At 41.5% G+C, this 15,994-nt stretch overlaps 2 long non-coding RNA genes across 3 annotated transcripts in view; one reads left to right on the top strand and one right to left on the bottom strand.

Annotated features, from left to right (window-relative positions):
- The window catches only part of LOC149975199 (uncharacterized), a 40,261-nt gene that overhangs the window by 16,361 nt on the left and 7,906 nt on the right, over window positions 1–15,994 (top strand). The gene's annotated exons all lie outside the window — the stretch shown is intronic.
- The window catches only part of LOC149975198 (uncharacterized), an 18,555-nt gene continuing 12,293 nt past the window's right edge, over window positions 9,733–15,994 (bottom strand). The window contains exons 3-4 of the long non-coding RNA XR_016488938.1: window positions 13,493–13,570; window positions 9,733–11,766 (exon numbers count right to left, since the gene is read on the bottom strand). This is a non-coding gene — a long non-coding RNA (uncharacterized LOC149975198). The remainder of the gene's footprint in view (window positions 11,767–13,492; window positions 13,571–15,994) is intronic.

The following is a 15,994-nucleotide window of genomic DNA, read 5'->3' as shown; positions in this document are numbered from 1 at the left end:
GAATGGCGCGAAGGGATCACTAAGAAGTTAAATAAGAGCTAGATAAGAGCAATGTCCTCTGTAGTGGACACTCAGATGCCGCAAATATGTTTTTCACTGTACTGTACCCATTGATTGTAATGTAAAAAAATATACATACTTCCTAATGACCACAACAGAGGACAATTTTGCACTTGTAATAAAATATAAATAAAAAAATATAAATAATATATATTTTTTGGTAACACCATACATTGACACTTTTTTGTTTTTAAGACCCAGATTTCTAACCCCTTGATGTTCTAGTTGGATCTGCAATAACAAATAGATATGGAGACAGCGGACAGCCTTGTTTAACTTTTCTTGACAGTTCAATAATTTGAGAAGTAACAATTATTTACTATTTTACAGCTGGGGTTGCTACACAAAACTTTATCCCACTGCACAGGGGATTCGCCAAAATTTAAATAGTCTAAGCATTTACAGTTGAAGTCGGATGTTTACATACACCTTAGCCAAATACATTCAAACTCAGTTTTTCATATTACCTGACATTTAATCCTAGTAAAAATATCCCTGTTTTAGGTCAATTCGGGTCATCACTTTGTTTTAAGAATGTAAAATGTCAGAATAATAGTAGAGAATGATTTATTTCAGCTTTTATTTATTTTGTCGTGGGTCAGATATTTACATACACTCAATTAGTATTTGGTAGCATTGCCTATAAATTGTGTAACTTGGGTCAAAAGTTTCAGGTAGCCTTCCACAAGCTTCCCACAATAAGTTGGGTGAATTTTGGCCCAATCCTTTTGACAGAGCTGGTGTAACTGAATCAGGTTTGAGGGCCTCCTCGCTCACACACAAATTTTCAGTACTACCCACACATTTTGTATAGGATTAAGGTCAGGGCTTTGTGATGGCCACTCCAATACCTTGACTTTGTTGTCCTTAAGCCATTTTGCCACAACTTTGGAAGTATGCTTGGGGTCATTGTCCATTTGGAAGACCCATTTGCAACTAAGCTTTAACTTCCTGACTGATGTCTTGAGATGTTTCAATACATACTTTTCCTGCCTCATGAAGCCATCTATTTTGTGAAGTGCACCAGTCCCTCCTGCAGCAAAACAGCCCCACAACATGATGCTGCCACCCCCGTGCTTCACGGTTGGGATGGTATACTTTGGCTTGCAAGCCTCCCCCTTTTCCTCCAAACATAACTGTTCATTACGGCCAAACAGTTCTATTTTTTGTTTTATCAGAGGACATTTCTCCAAAAAGTACAATCTTTGTTGCAAACCGTAGTGGCTTCTTCCTTGATGAGCGGCCTTTCAGGTTTTGTCGATATAGGACTTGTTTTAATGTGGATATAGATAGTTTCGTACATGTAAAATGACTTGTGTCATGCACAAAGTAGATGTTTTAACCGACTTGCCAAAACTAGTTTTAATGACTCCAACTGTATATATACACATTCTAGTCATACTTTAGCAAAAGCCTTTTCAAAATCTGCTTTGAAGACCAGGCCTGGATTCTTTGATTGTTATATTGTATCAAGTAATTGTCATGTAATATTCTCAATGTATGGTCCATGAAAAAAACAACAACTGTCAAATCAGAATGAACAAGATCTGGTAAAAAATTTTTTTTTATTCTATGCGCTGTTTTTTTGTCAGGATTTTTGCATCACAGCATTGACGTGTCCATTTTATTTTTATAGATCTTTATACTGACCACCTGGGCCCTGTTTAACTAGTAGTGAAATCAGACCTTGCTGAGTATCTGATGGTCTACCATTTTTTATAGGAGTAGTTAAAACATGCTAATAATTTATCTTTGAGAATAGCTGCGGGAAAAAAGCATTTCCAAAATAGATATATATAAATACATGTAAAGTAGTACTAGCCTTTAATAGTCTTGTATTAGCAGACCGATATAGCCACCTACAAAACATTCTCAAGTTTCTGTAAATTATTTTTGGTAGCGTTTCTATGTTGAAGATTCAAGAAACATCATCCTGTTTGTTTTATTTGTGTAATAAATTACATTTAATCGTTCTTGAATAAGTTCCTCCAGTTCCTTTTTACTCAAACTTATTCTGTACCTCTAGTAACGTATGTTTTGCCATCTACAGTGGATTTTTAAAGTATACAGACCCCTTGACTTTTTCCACATTTTGTTACATTAGTCTTAATCTAAAATGTATTAACTAATTTTTTCCTCATCAATCTATGCAAAATACCCAATGACAAAGCAAAAACCATTAAGAAATGTATAAAAATGAAGTATCATATTTACATAAGTATTCAGACCCTTTACTCAGTACTCTGTTGAAGCACATTTGGCAGCAATTACAGCCTTGAGTTTTATGAGGTATGACACTACAAGTTTGGCACACCTGTATTGGGGAGTTTTCCCTGTTCTTCTTTGCAGATCCTCTCAAGCTCTGTCATGTTGGATGGGGAGCATCGCTGCACAGCTACTTTCAGGTCTCTCCAGAGATGTTTGATCAGGTTCAAGTCCAGGCTCTGGTTGGTCCACTCAAGGACATTCAGAGACTTGTCCTGAAACCACTCATGCGTTGTCTTGGCTGCGTGCTTAAGGTCGTTGTCCTGTAGGAAGGAGAACCTCCGCCCCAGTCTGAGGTCCTGAGAGCTCTTAAGCAGGTTTTAATCAAGGATCTCTCTGTACTTTGCTTCGTTCATCTTTGCCTCGATCCTGACTAGTCTACCAGTACCTGCCACTGAAAAACATCACCACAGCATGATGCTGCCACCACCACGATTCACCATAGAGCTGGTGCAAGGTTTCCTCCAGACATGACACTTGGCATACAGGCCAAAGAGTTCAGTCTTGATTTCATCAGACCAGATTGATTATCTTGAGTCCTTTAGGTGCCTTTTGGCAAACTCCAAGTGGGCTGTCATAAGCCTTTTACTAAGGAGTGGCTTCCGTCTGGCCACTCTACTAAAAGGCCTGATTTGTTGAGTGCTGCAGAGACGGTGTCCTTCTGGAAGTTTCTTCTCTCTCTACAGAGGAACTCTTATTCACCTCCATGACAGAGGCTCTTCTCCCCAGATTGCTCAGTTTGGCCAGGCAGCCAACTCTAGGAAGAGCCTTGGTGGTTCCAAACTTCTTCAATTTAAGAATGATGGAGGCCTCTGTGTTCTTGGGGACCGTAAATGCTGCAGAAATGTTTTGGTACCCTTCCCCATATCTATGCCTCGACACAATCCTGTCTAAAGAGCTCTAAGGGCAATTCCTTCAACCTCAAGGCTTGGTATTTGCTCTGATAGCACTGTCAACTGTGGACCTTATGTTGACAGGCTGTGCCTTTACAAAAAAATCAATTGAATTTAACACAGGTGGACTCCAATCAATTTGCAGAAACATCTCAAAGATCAATGGAAGCAGGATACACCTAAGCTCAATTGAGTCTCATAGCAAAGGGTCTAAATACTTATATAAATAAGTTATTTCTGTTTTTCTTTTTAATAAATTTGAAAAAAATTCTAAACTTGTTTTCGCTTTGTCATTATGTGTCACGCCCTGACCATAGAGAGCCCACAGTTCTCTATGGTGTAGTAGGTCAGGGCGTGACTAGGGGGTGATCTCGTATAGATTTTTCTATGATTGGGGATCATATTTAGGTAGGTTGTTTCCCCACCTGCATTTGTGGGATATTATTTTGTGTTTTGTGCATGTGCACCACGTAGTCACGTTTCGTTGTTAGTTTGATATTATAATAAATATGTGGAACTCAACATCCACTGCGCCTTGGTCCGTCTCTCCTCACGTTCGTGACATTATGGGGTATTGTTTGTAGATTGATGAAAAAATATATATTTAATACATTTTAGAATAACGCTGTAAGGTAACAAAGTGTGGAAAAAGTGAAGGGGTCTGAATACTTTCCGAATCCACTGTACATGTGCCTCTACTTCCTTTGTTAGTCTAATCTCTTTGACCTAAACTGCTTTTGCTTTAATAATGAGTATGGCCGCCTCGCTTCGCGTTCCTAGGAAACTATGCAGTTTTTTGTTTTTTTACGTGTTATTTCTTACATTAGTACCCCAGGTCATCTTAGGTTTCATTACATACAGTCGAGAAGAACTACTGAATATAAGATCAGCATCAACTCACCATCAGTACGACCAAGAATATGTTTTTCGCGACACGGATCCTGTGCTCTGCCTTACAAACAGGACAACGGAGTGGATCCTATGCAGCGACCCAAAAAAACGACTCCGAAAGAGAGGGAAACGAGGCGGTCTTCTGGTCAGACTCCGGAGACGGGCACAGCGCGCACCACTCCCTAGCATTCTTCTTGCCAATGTCCAGTCTCTTGACAACAAGGTTGATGAAATCCGAGCAAGGGTAGCATTCCAGAGGGACATCAGAGACTGTAACGTCCTTTGCTTCACTGAAACATGGCTCACTGGAGAGACGCTATCCGAAGCGGTGCAGCCAACGGGTTTCTCCACACATCGCGCAGACAGAAACAAACATCTTTCTGGTAAGAAGAGGGGCGGGGGCGTATGCCTCATGGCCAACGTGACATGGTGCGATGAAAGAAACATACAGGAACTCAAATCCTTCTGTTCACCTGATTTAGAATTCCTCACAATCAAATGTAGACCGCATTATCTACCAAGAGAATTCTCTTCGATTATAATCACAGCCGTATATATCCCCCCCCAAGCAGACACATCGATGGCTCTGAACGAACTTTATTTAACTCTCTGCAAACTGGAAACAATTTATCCGGAGGCTGCATTCATTGTAGCTGGGGATTTTAACAAGGCTAATCTGAAAACAAGACTCCCCAAATTTTATCAGCATATCGATTGCGCAACCAGGGGAGGAAAGACCTTGGACCATTGTTACTCTAACTTCCGCGACGCATATAAGGCCCTGCCCCGCCCCCCTTTCGGAAAAGCTGACCACGACTCCATTTTGTTGATCCCTGCCTACAGACAGAAACTAAAACAAGAGGCTCCCACGCTGAGGTCTGTCCAACGCTGGTCCGACCAAGCTGACTCCACACTCCAAGACTGCTTCCATCACGTGGACTGGGAGATGTTTCGTATTGCGTCAGATAACAACATTGACGAATACGCTGATTCGGTGTGCGAGTTCATTAGAACGTGCGTTGAAGATGTCGTTCCCATAGCAACGATTAAAACATTCCCTAACCAGAAACCGTGGATTGATGGCAGCATTCGTGTGAAACTGAAAGCGCGAACCACTGCTTTTAATCAGGGCAAGGTGTCTGGTAACATGACCGAATACAAACAGTGCAGCTATTCCCTCCGCAAGGCTATCAAACAAGCTAAGCGCCAGTACAGAGACAAAGTAGAATCTCAATTCAACGGCTCAGACACAAGAGGCATGTGGCAGGGTCTACAGTCAATCACGGACTACAGGAAGAAATCCAGCCCAGTCACGGACCAGGATGTCTTGCTCCCAGGCAGACTAAATAACTTTTTTGCCCGCTTTGAGGACAATACAGTGCCACTGACACGGCCTGCAACGAAAACATGCGGTCTCTCCTTCACTGCAGCCGAGGTGAGTAAGACATTTAAACGTGTTAACCCTCGCAAGGCTGCAGGCCCAGATGGCATCCCCAGCCGCGCCCTCAGAGCATGCGCAGACCAGCTGGCCGGTGTGTTTACGGACATATTCAATCAATCCCTATACCAGTCTGCTGTTCCCACATGCTTCAAGAGGGCCACCATTGTTCCTGTTCCCAAGAAAGCTAAGGTAACTGAGCTAAATGACTACCGCCCCGTAGCACTCACATCCGTCATCATGAAGTGCTTTGAGAGACTAGTCAAGGACCATATCACCTCCACCCTACCTGACACCCTAGACCCACTCCAATTTGCTTACCGCCCAAATAGGTCCACAGACGATGCAATCTCAACCACACTGCACACTGCCCTAACCCATCTGGACAAGAGGAATACCTATGTGAGAATGCTGTTCATCGACTACAGCTCGGCATTCAACACCATAGTACCCTCCAAGCTCGTCATCAAGCTCGAGACCCTGGGTCTCGACCCCGCCCTGTGCAACTGGGTACTGGACTTCCTGACGGGCCGCCCCCAGGTGGTGAGGGTAGGCAACAACATCTCCTCCCCGCTGATCCTCAACACTGGGGCCCCACAAGGGTGCGTTCTGAGCCCTCTCCTGTACTCCCTGTTCACCCACGACTGCGTGGCCACGCACGCCTCCAACTCAATCATCAAGTTTGCGGACGACACAACAGTGGTAGGCTTGATTACCAACAACGATGAGACGGCCTACAGGGAGGAGGTGAGGGCCCTCGGAGTGTGGTGTCAGGAAAACAACCTCACACTCAACGTCAACAAAACTAAGGAGATGATTGTGGACTTCAGGAAACAGCAGAGGGAACACCCCCCTATCCACATCGATGGAACAGTAGTGGAGAGGGTAGCAAGTTTTAAGTTCCTCGGCATACACATCACAGACAAACTGAATTGGTCCACTCACACAGACAGTATCGTGAAGAAGGCGCAGCAGCGCCTCTTCAACCTCAGGAGGCTGAAGAAATTCGGCTTGTCACCAAAAGCACTCACAAACTTCTACAGATGCACAATCGAGAGCATCCTGGCGGGCTGTATCACCGCCTGGTATGGGAACTGCACCGCCCTCAACCGTAAGGCTCTCCAGAGGGTAGTGAGGTCTGCACAACGCATCACCGGGGGCAAACTACCTGCCCTCCAGGACACCTACACCACCCGATGTCACAGGAAGGCCATAAAGATCATCAAGGACATCAACCACCCGAGCCACTGCCTGTTCACCCCGCTATCATCCAGAAGGCGAGGTCAGTACAGGTGCATCAAAGCTGGGACCGAGAGACTGAAAAACAGCTTCTATCTCAAGGCCATCAGACTGTTAAACAGCCACCACTAACACTGAGTGGCTGCTGCCAACACACTGACACTGACTCAACTCCAGCCACTTTAATAATGGGAATTGATGGGAAATGATGTAAATATATCACTAGCCACTTTAAACAATGCTACCTTATATAAATGTTACTTACCCTACATTATTCATCTCATATGCATACGTATATACTGTACTCTATATCATCGACGGTATCCTTATGTAATACATGTATCACTAGCCACTTTATACTATACTATGCCACTTTGTTTACATACTCATCTCATTTGTACATACTGTACCCGATACCATCTACTGTATCTTGCCTATGCTGCTCTGTACCATCACTCATTCATATATCCTTATGTACATATTCTTTATCCCCTTACACTGTGTACAAGACAGTAGTTTTGGAATTGTTAGTTAGATTACTTGTTATTACTGCATTGTCGGAACTAGAAGCACAAGCATTTCGCTACACTCGCATTAACATCTGCTAACCATGTGTATGTGACAAATAAAATTTGATTTGATTTGATTTGATTTGATTTGGCATTGACATTACATTTGAAAGTGTCCCATAAAATAAGGGTATCTGTTGTGCAGGAACTTGTCATATTTAAAAACACATTTTCATCCAGTAGGCTTAGATGGTGGTCCGATCGTATTCTGTCTCCTAACAACAATTGTTTAACTTTTGATGCCAGCAAGAATGTCACAAGAAAGTTGTCAGACAGTTAGCTTGATTAAGCCTCCTCCGTATATGTCTCATAGGTGTCTATGATATTTGTGCTCTCCTTAAGTGCATGAAGGTGATGGTTTGTAGTGTGATTTTTTTTTTACAGTCCAGTGAAGTACTTAAAACTGTGCTATAAACTCCCACCATAATAATAGGAATGTTTTTCCACATTTTGTGTTACAGCCTGAATTCAAGATGGATTAAATATAGATGTTTTTTCTCTCAACTGCCTACAAACAATACTCCATAATGACAAAGTGAAAATTTGTTTTCAGAAATTTTTGCAAATTTATTAAATGAAATACAGAAATATCTCATTTAAATAAGGATTCAGATCGTTGAGTCAATACATTTGAGAATCACCTTTGGCAGCGATTACAGATGTGAGACTTTCTGGATAAGTCTCTAAGAGCTTTTCACACCGAGATGGGACAATATTTACCAATTATTATTTTCAAGCTCAGTCAAATTGGTTGTTGATCATTGCGCAACAACAATTTAAGTCTTGCCATAGATTTCCCAAGCAGATTTAAGTCAAAACTGTAACATTCAATGTAGTCTTGGTAAGCAACTCCAGTGTAGATTTGACCTTGTGTTTTAGGTTGTTGTCCTGCTTTTTACAATTATTAAAAAATGAAAAGCTGAAATATCTTGAGTCAATAAGTATTCATCCCCTTTGTTAAGAATAAGTTAAGGAGAAAAAAATTGGATGGATCAACAACATTATAGTTACTCCACAATACTATCCTAATTGACAGAGAGAAAAGAAGGAAGCCTGTACAGAATATAAATATTCCAAAACAAGCATCTTGTAAGCAATGAGGCACTAAAGTAACACAAACAAATGTGGCAAACCAATTAACTTTTTTTCCTGAATAGAAAGTGTTATGTTTGGGGCAAATACGATACAACACATGACTAAGTACCATTCTCCATATTTTCAAGCATAGTGATGGTTGCATCATGTTATCGGTATGCTTGTAATAGTTAAGGATCATGGAGGTTCACGGTTAAACAGAAACGGAATGGAGATAAGCACAGGCAAAATCCTAGAGGAAAACCTGGTTCAGTCTGCTTTCCACCAGACACTGGGAGATTAATTCGTTTTTCAGCAGGACAATAACCTAAAACACAAGGCCAAATCTACACTGGACTTGCTTACCAAGAAGACTGTAAATGTTCCTTAGTGACCTAGTTACAGTTTTAAATCTACTTGAAATCTATGGAAAGACAAAAAAAATGGTCTAGCAAGAATCAACAACCAATTTGACAGAACTTGAAGAATAACGGGCACATGTTGTACAAAAGAGGTGTGGAAAGTTCTTGGAGACTTACTGCTGTAATCACTGCCAAAAGTGCTTCTACAAACTGACTCAGGGGTGTGAATATTTGTAAAACATATTTCATTTTCATTACATTTGCAAAAAAAATGTAACATATTTTCACTTGGTGATTATGGGATATTGTGTGTAGATGGGTGAGAAAAAAATATGTAATACATTTTGAAAAACAAAATGTGGAACAATTCAAGGTGTTTGAATACTTTCTAAAGGCAGTGTAAGTGGATTTGTGCAAATCCTTTTGGTGCCCTAAAATAAAGGGACTATGTACAAAAAGTCCTGTAATTTCTAAACTGTTCATCCGATATGGGTGAAAGTACCCACAAATTAAAGCTGACAGTCTGCACTTTAGACTTATAGTCATTGTATCATTTCAAATCATAATTGCTGGAGTAGAGAGCCAATACATCAGACTGTCCAAAGACTTTTGGACCCCACTCTGACCATTATGTGCTGTAGGAGTACTACTCTGATTTTTCATTAAAGCAGCAATAAGCAGTTGAAACAATAACAAAGCGGTCTACTACTCTCAAATTCATTGACAGAGCTATGGATACAAGGACTGACCAACCATGTTGAGGCTATATAATGTCTGTTGACAAATATTGGAGTAAAAAACAAGCTTAAACAGTATTGAGTTTTGAAGAGGTAGAAGAGTTGAAATAAGCTCATGAGTGATTTTTAAGTTAAATTCTTCAAGAATCAATGGATAATAATTTCTAAGTCCAAAAATGGATGTAGTAACTACTGATAGCTAAATCAACACAGTTGTATTATTTTATTTACTCAACATAACTGTCTGCAGGCATCAAAGTAAATCCACCGTAAAAATCACTGAAGAAGAAAACAGGGCCTTCTATTGATTCACTGTAAAATGAAACGCTTTCTCATGCAGTACAAAGGGTTCCGCACAGCCTTGGACGATGCAAAGACTATACAATGTGCTCACACAACCACTCTCCATTCAATGTGGAGAGGCTAATGTAGTGATTGTGCACCGTATTTGACCTTCTGTGCATCAATTTCATGTGAAGGCTTCTGTGGGGATTCTGCAGTGAAATTGACCTATGAGCTATGTATGTTGAGAAAGCAGCAAGAGGAGGAAGCAAGGGAAGCGATTAGCCCTGATGGCTCTGGACTATTGATTGGTCAGTTCAGTCAGAATGGAGAAGCAGTCCTCTATTAGGAGAATATGGAGATGTCTCGAACCTTACACCATGCACTGACTGCAGTCTACATTTTACAAGTGGTTCCTACTTATGTATTTACAGTGGTGGAAAAAGTACTCAATTCTCATACTTGAGTAAAATATACCTTAATAGAAAAAGGACTCAAGTAAAAGTCACAGTAAAAATATACTCAAGTATCAAAAGTTAAAGGAATTGCTAAAATGTACGTAAGCATATTAAGCAAACCAGATGGCACAATTCTTGTTTTTAAAATTGACGGATAGCCAGGGGCACACTCCAACACTGACCATGTACAAACAAAGCATTTGTGTTCTGAGTCCACCAGATCAGAGGCAGTAGGGATGACCAGGGATGGTCTCTTGATAAGTGCATAAATTGGACCTCTTTCCTGTCAAAATCTAATGAGAACTTTTGGGTGTACGGGGTAAAAAGTGCATTTTCTTTAGGAATGTAGTTAAGTTAAAGTTGTCAAATATAAATAGTAAAGTACAGATACCCCCCAAAACTACTTTACACCACTGTATTTACTTGGCAGTTGAACAAGTAGAATGTAGGTACACAATTTCATGTAGTACTAACACCAAGTCTTAGAGATACTGTATGCTAGAAACATGAATACACCATTACAGAAAAGTATGGCTGTAAGGCTCTATGCGGCATGTGGGCTTATATGTCACTACTGTTTAAATTGGCTTCAACCCTGTCCAGTGCTGTGGAGAGATTAAATCATATTGCAAGTAAATTATGAGCAACGTGTGGAAGGACAAAGGATACATAGCTGGTAGATTGCCATTCTACCACTGAAGGCCTACTCTGGCTCGCACATATTGCAAAGGTACTAGAAAAGGAAAATATTGTGAGCAAAATAAACATAACGTATTTTAGTCGCCAAATCTCAGTGGTTCCACAGAATGCGACGTGATAAGGTAGGACCTAGGTGCAGAGAAGAGACCAGACGAAGAATCAGTGGTTACTGAGAAACAGTAGCCGCAGGAAACGAATGCACACTAAACAATTCAAGCTTCTACAAAAGTCCACAGAAAACACCTCTTAACAGGGACACAATAAGACACCTGTATCCACCCTCCGGTGCCAGGAGGAACCCCCCCTAGGAGTGGTGCCAGCACGACCACCACGTAGTTGTTTGAAGTCTAACAAGACCCGGATACAGGATGTCCCGGGCAGGCATCCACACTCGCTCCTTGGAACCGTAGCCCTCCCAGTCCATGCAGGGACACAGGCCTCCATCCTTTTAACCCGGAGAAGAAGCCTGCACCAGCAGGGGATGTAGAGGGGTGAATGAAACCTGCCTCAGCCAGCGGTACCCTAGGATAAGGGGGTTCTCGGGAGCAGTGATCAACAGAAATCTAATAGTCTGAGTGGTTCACCCCAACCTGCAGTAGAATGGGCTAGGTCTGATATTCGACCTGACCGAAGCCAATGGGGAATCCGTCGAGGGCTTGAATCTGTAGAGGGGTAGGACATATCACGCATGGGATCTGTAACTCTGGCGAAGTATTGATCAATGGTGCTGACGGTTGTAACAGCCGGTAACTGCACAGCTCATCAGGGTCTCCCCATGTCCTGGCAAGCCCTGGAGTTTCTACAAAGGACCACAGAAAACACCTCTTTTAACAGGGACACAATCATGAAATAATAAGACACACCTGAGTCCAATAAAAGTCTCTAGGGCGGTCTCTGCCGCCCTCTGGTGCCAGGAGGAACTATGCCACAGAAAGTGTGGATTTTAACAGAGGACAACCATTACTTTACATCTCATTATCCTATTCAGAAGGGGATTATTTGTGCTAGTGTGAACTTTCTGTAACCAAGGAGACCATATCTGAAACAGCCAAGCAGAAAATAGGTACATAACTTATTCCTCCTTCTTTTCTAATTAGGGGTGCCAGATGGAAAATGTTGACACACACAAGCATCAGATGGATTACATGAGAACTAGCAATGCCCACATTATGCTAAGAAAGGCAATGCATAATGCAATCCTATAGGATCAAGTACAACCATTTGTGTTCAGCAATATACTGTATCTCTGGGATACATCGGATAATGAGGCTTGTGATATGACAATGTTTTGATGCAACATCTCTGGAGAGTATGGAAGTCTTGAAGGTACAACACAAGCTTGTGATATAAAAATGATTGTTCATCCATTTGGAAACCAAACTGTGAAGTTATGATATTCTGACATCAATAATCAGTTGAACCAGAGAGCCATAAAGAAATGTTAACTTCAGAAAGGGACTGGTTTGGCGGGAAAGTATTTGAAGGCATTTGTTTGCCATATATAATTGCCAATATCAGAGAATGTCAACACCTGACATATTCCACTTTCATAGTGAATTGCCTGACAGAAGGGACCATGGGAGATGGCCATGTTACTATCATCCAGAAAGACCACATAAAAGAAAAGTGTCTTGACAAAGAAATGTAATAAAAAGGGATCTTGCAAAAAAAGATGCAAGAAAGATCGAACACTGATAATATTATTAATAAACTGCCCATTATAAACCCTAGTGCTATGTCTTTAATTGTCATGTGTTTTAAAACCTCCCCATATTATGTGTATTAAATTGGGTAAATTCAACAAAAACAAGAAAACAACTTGACTCCTTTGATTTGCTCGCTAGCGTCCAGAGATTAGCTCGTGGTTTCTGCAGTCCTTGAGAATCAATTAATACTTTTTGCCAACAGAAGTAGAGGGAGGGGAGGGGGGAGTGGGGCAAGGAAAGCCATGTCTGCTGATTGTACGCTGTGAATATCAGTCTGGTCAGCCTTGCATGGCAAACGAGGAACATTGCTGGTGAATAAGGAACTTGTAAATAACACTGTTAAAAATCAATTAGGCTCCAATTGAACAAGATATCATTAACAGGAGAACAATAGGTGATTGGGCTGATGTGTAATTAATGGTAGTGGTGTTGTGTTGTGGATGTTAATTTGATCACCCTGTTGCATGAGAACTTTTGTGCAAAGGAGGAAATTCAAAACGTGTAGTGTAAGAGGATTAAAACGTTTCCTGAAGTTTGTCATTTCCACTTTGAAATTTCACTTGACTTGATTTTCCCTGTATAAACCTCTTCAAAAATATCCATTCATTATAATCCACATAATAATTCACATGTACTGTTGCTGCAGGATTATTTTCCTGCTATAGCAAACGAGCTCAAATTTAGATCCTACGTGTGTATTACCCCTGGAACCTACCATATCAAACCAACCAATTTTAAATGATAGTCTTGCTTCATCTAATCTAATCTTCTAATCATCGCCTTTTTCTATGATTTATTTTATTGGAAGCACAAACCCACGTGGTAGTCAAGTCCAGTGTTTCCCAACCCTGGTCCTCGAGTTGTAGCTCTCGAGTTGTAGCTATCTTCTCAATCCATCTGGAATAAAAAGTGAGAAGAAAACAGACTAAAAAGAATGGATTGACACAATGAGATCACTAGCGGCATGACAACCTCCTCCATACTATCTTTTTCTTTCCACTTGGTGTCAAATCAATCATTTCACACAGAGAAATGAATTGTATTTCTGATTTTATTAGCTGTTCACAATGGATCTCCTTACCTATGCGAGTGACGAAAGGTTTGGTCAGCTCAATAAATCTGTCAGCCTGCACAAAGGTTCCTAGAACTGACTAATACTGACATAAAAGCAATTACTTTATGAGAAATGTCACATAAGGCACTTCTTGAGGGGGTGAAAATGGTGTTAATTCTCAGCGGATGTAGGCAGCATTGCTCCTTACATCTCTTATAGGCGATGGAGCTGTTGGAGGAGAGTCATTGGGATCGGAAAGTCTTCTCTCTTTACAATGAGGTTTCAACAATGAAGTCCATTTTCCACGACGTCCCAACTGAATAAAAGAGGGAGACAGAGGTTCTGTCCATTCTAATGTATCTCTGTCTGTTGCTGTCATTCCCAGGCCGGGCCCAGAGAACGTGTGTTTTCACAATAACCCTAGGCTCTATTAGTTCCACACGCTCCACAAGTGAGAGATTTGACAGGTCACCCATCACCCCTCATCCCTCCATAATAGGCCCCTACATCTGGAGAGTCCCATCCCAGCACTTGCCCTCTCTCTCTTTCTCTCTCACACACCTCCCCAGAAACACATGCAGCTGGCCTGGCCTCCCTCCTAATCACACAATGCTAAAGGGAAACCTCTCTGACCTTATCCCCAGCCACTTTATCAAGTCCGGTGCAGGCAGGTGTTGAGAGAGAGAGAGAAAATGAGAGGCGAGAGCTGAGAATGTTCCAATTAAAGGGATTACCAAACTCGCATTGCCATAAATCCCTTATCTGAACTCCCCACATGTGATTACATTTCCACAGCCCATGTTTACATGGCCCTGCAAACTTACTGTTTACTCAAATGGACATGACCCGCATTACTCTAACACAGGTTATTACCTGCTAGTCTCCAGGCCCCTTCTGCACTGTGTACAGGAGCAGTACTGTGGCCTGGTCTACAGTCTGATGGACTATCCAAAAATTACCCTCCTTTTGAGAAAGCAGAATAATCTGTGCACTCTTGTACTACAATAATAGTTAATAAGATCGTATTGAATTGAAAATGGGATGCTTTACATCTAGGATTTTACCTGCTATACACTTGTTAATACTTATTCATTTGGATTGTTGATATTTTGTTTATTTTGTCTATGGATAATAAGAAAGCTAACAATGCATAGAGACAGGAGGTTGAGGCGCTCTCCACACTACCGAAATCACTTGTCCTAAAATTAAAAGCCCCCTTCACAGCTGTTCTACAGATTTTATAGAGACACAAAATCCAAATGGTCTTGTTTTTACTTCCCCTCGCAAGCTAGAAAATACTCATTGGCTGCACAATGAAGAAACAAAGCAATGAGGTGAAACAATTTGTACAGAATCATCCTGTGTACCATGAGATGTAAGAAGCACTCCAGCATCCCCCTCTGGTTTGGAATGAGGAATGGGGTGGAGCGCTCTCATTCTCCTTTGTCTACCGGTTTGACCTCGCATCTCATCTGGGCCTGTACCAAAGGAGTAATCCCCTACCCTCAGAGACGGGCTCCTGCATGTTGAGCCTATTGTTGCTTAATTAATTACTGAATGGTGTGCAGGTATGGTGCAGTCAGAGGGAGAGATAAGGCAGAGACAGACTGGTTTTCCCTGATGGGAACCTCTGAACAATGTGTTGTTGTGTCTACCCATAACTTGGGCTTGTCTTGGCTGTAGCCTGTGTGACAACAAGCTGAGTATTGGCTCTGGGAAACAGAGTCAGGGTCTCCATGCAGGCTACGTTCACAAGCTACAAAGAGACTATAGAAGGAGGAAGGAAAAATGTAAATTCTCCATTCCTGAATGTTCATCAACTTGCAACCCTGAGTTCAAGACCAGCATAACATTCTGTATCCTTGTTAATATCTAGCCATGTCAGCATGATCAAGTACAATGATACCTTAACAGAAACATTAATATCATTGAGGTCCGAGAGTTATGGCATGTATCAGCATGATATGACCCTTCATCTAATGGTCAAAACACAATGCAAATAATTTGGTCAAATCAGGGTACTGGGCTCGTTTTGCTCTGTGGCACCAGCCCTTCAGATCTGATGACTCAATGGATTTTGACAAGAAAGTAACACATCACAGGACACACGTTCTGCTGAGTGGTAGAACAGGAACAAAGCAGAGCAGGTGTGGTTCTGGCGATTTTGCCATTGTAAGGCTATAGTGAGGCCCAGTGAAGTCGATGGGATGGCGCTGTATGAGCTGAATGCTAATGCTACCGCAGTGCACCTCTATCCTCCAACCTTC

The sequence above is a fragment of the Oncorhynchus mykiss genome, chromosome 19 (genome assembly GCF_057628025.1).
Source record: "Oncorhynchus mykiss isolate SJ-2025 chromosome 19, ASM5762802v1, whole genome shotgun sequence".
Lineage (NCBI taxonomy): Eukaryota > Metazoa > Chordata > Actinopteri > Salmoniformes > Salmonidae > Oncorhynchus > Oncorhynchus mykiss.
The sequence above is the reverse complement of the archived record's forward strand: the minus strand, read 5'-3'. Positions and strand labels throughout refer to the sequence as shown.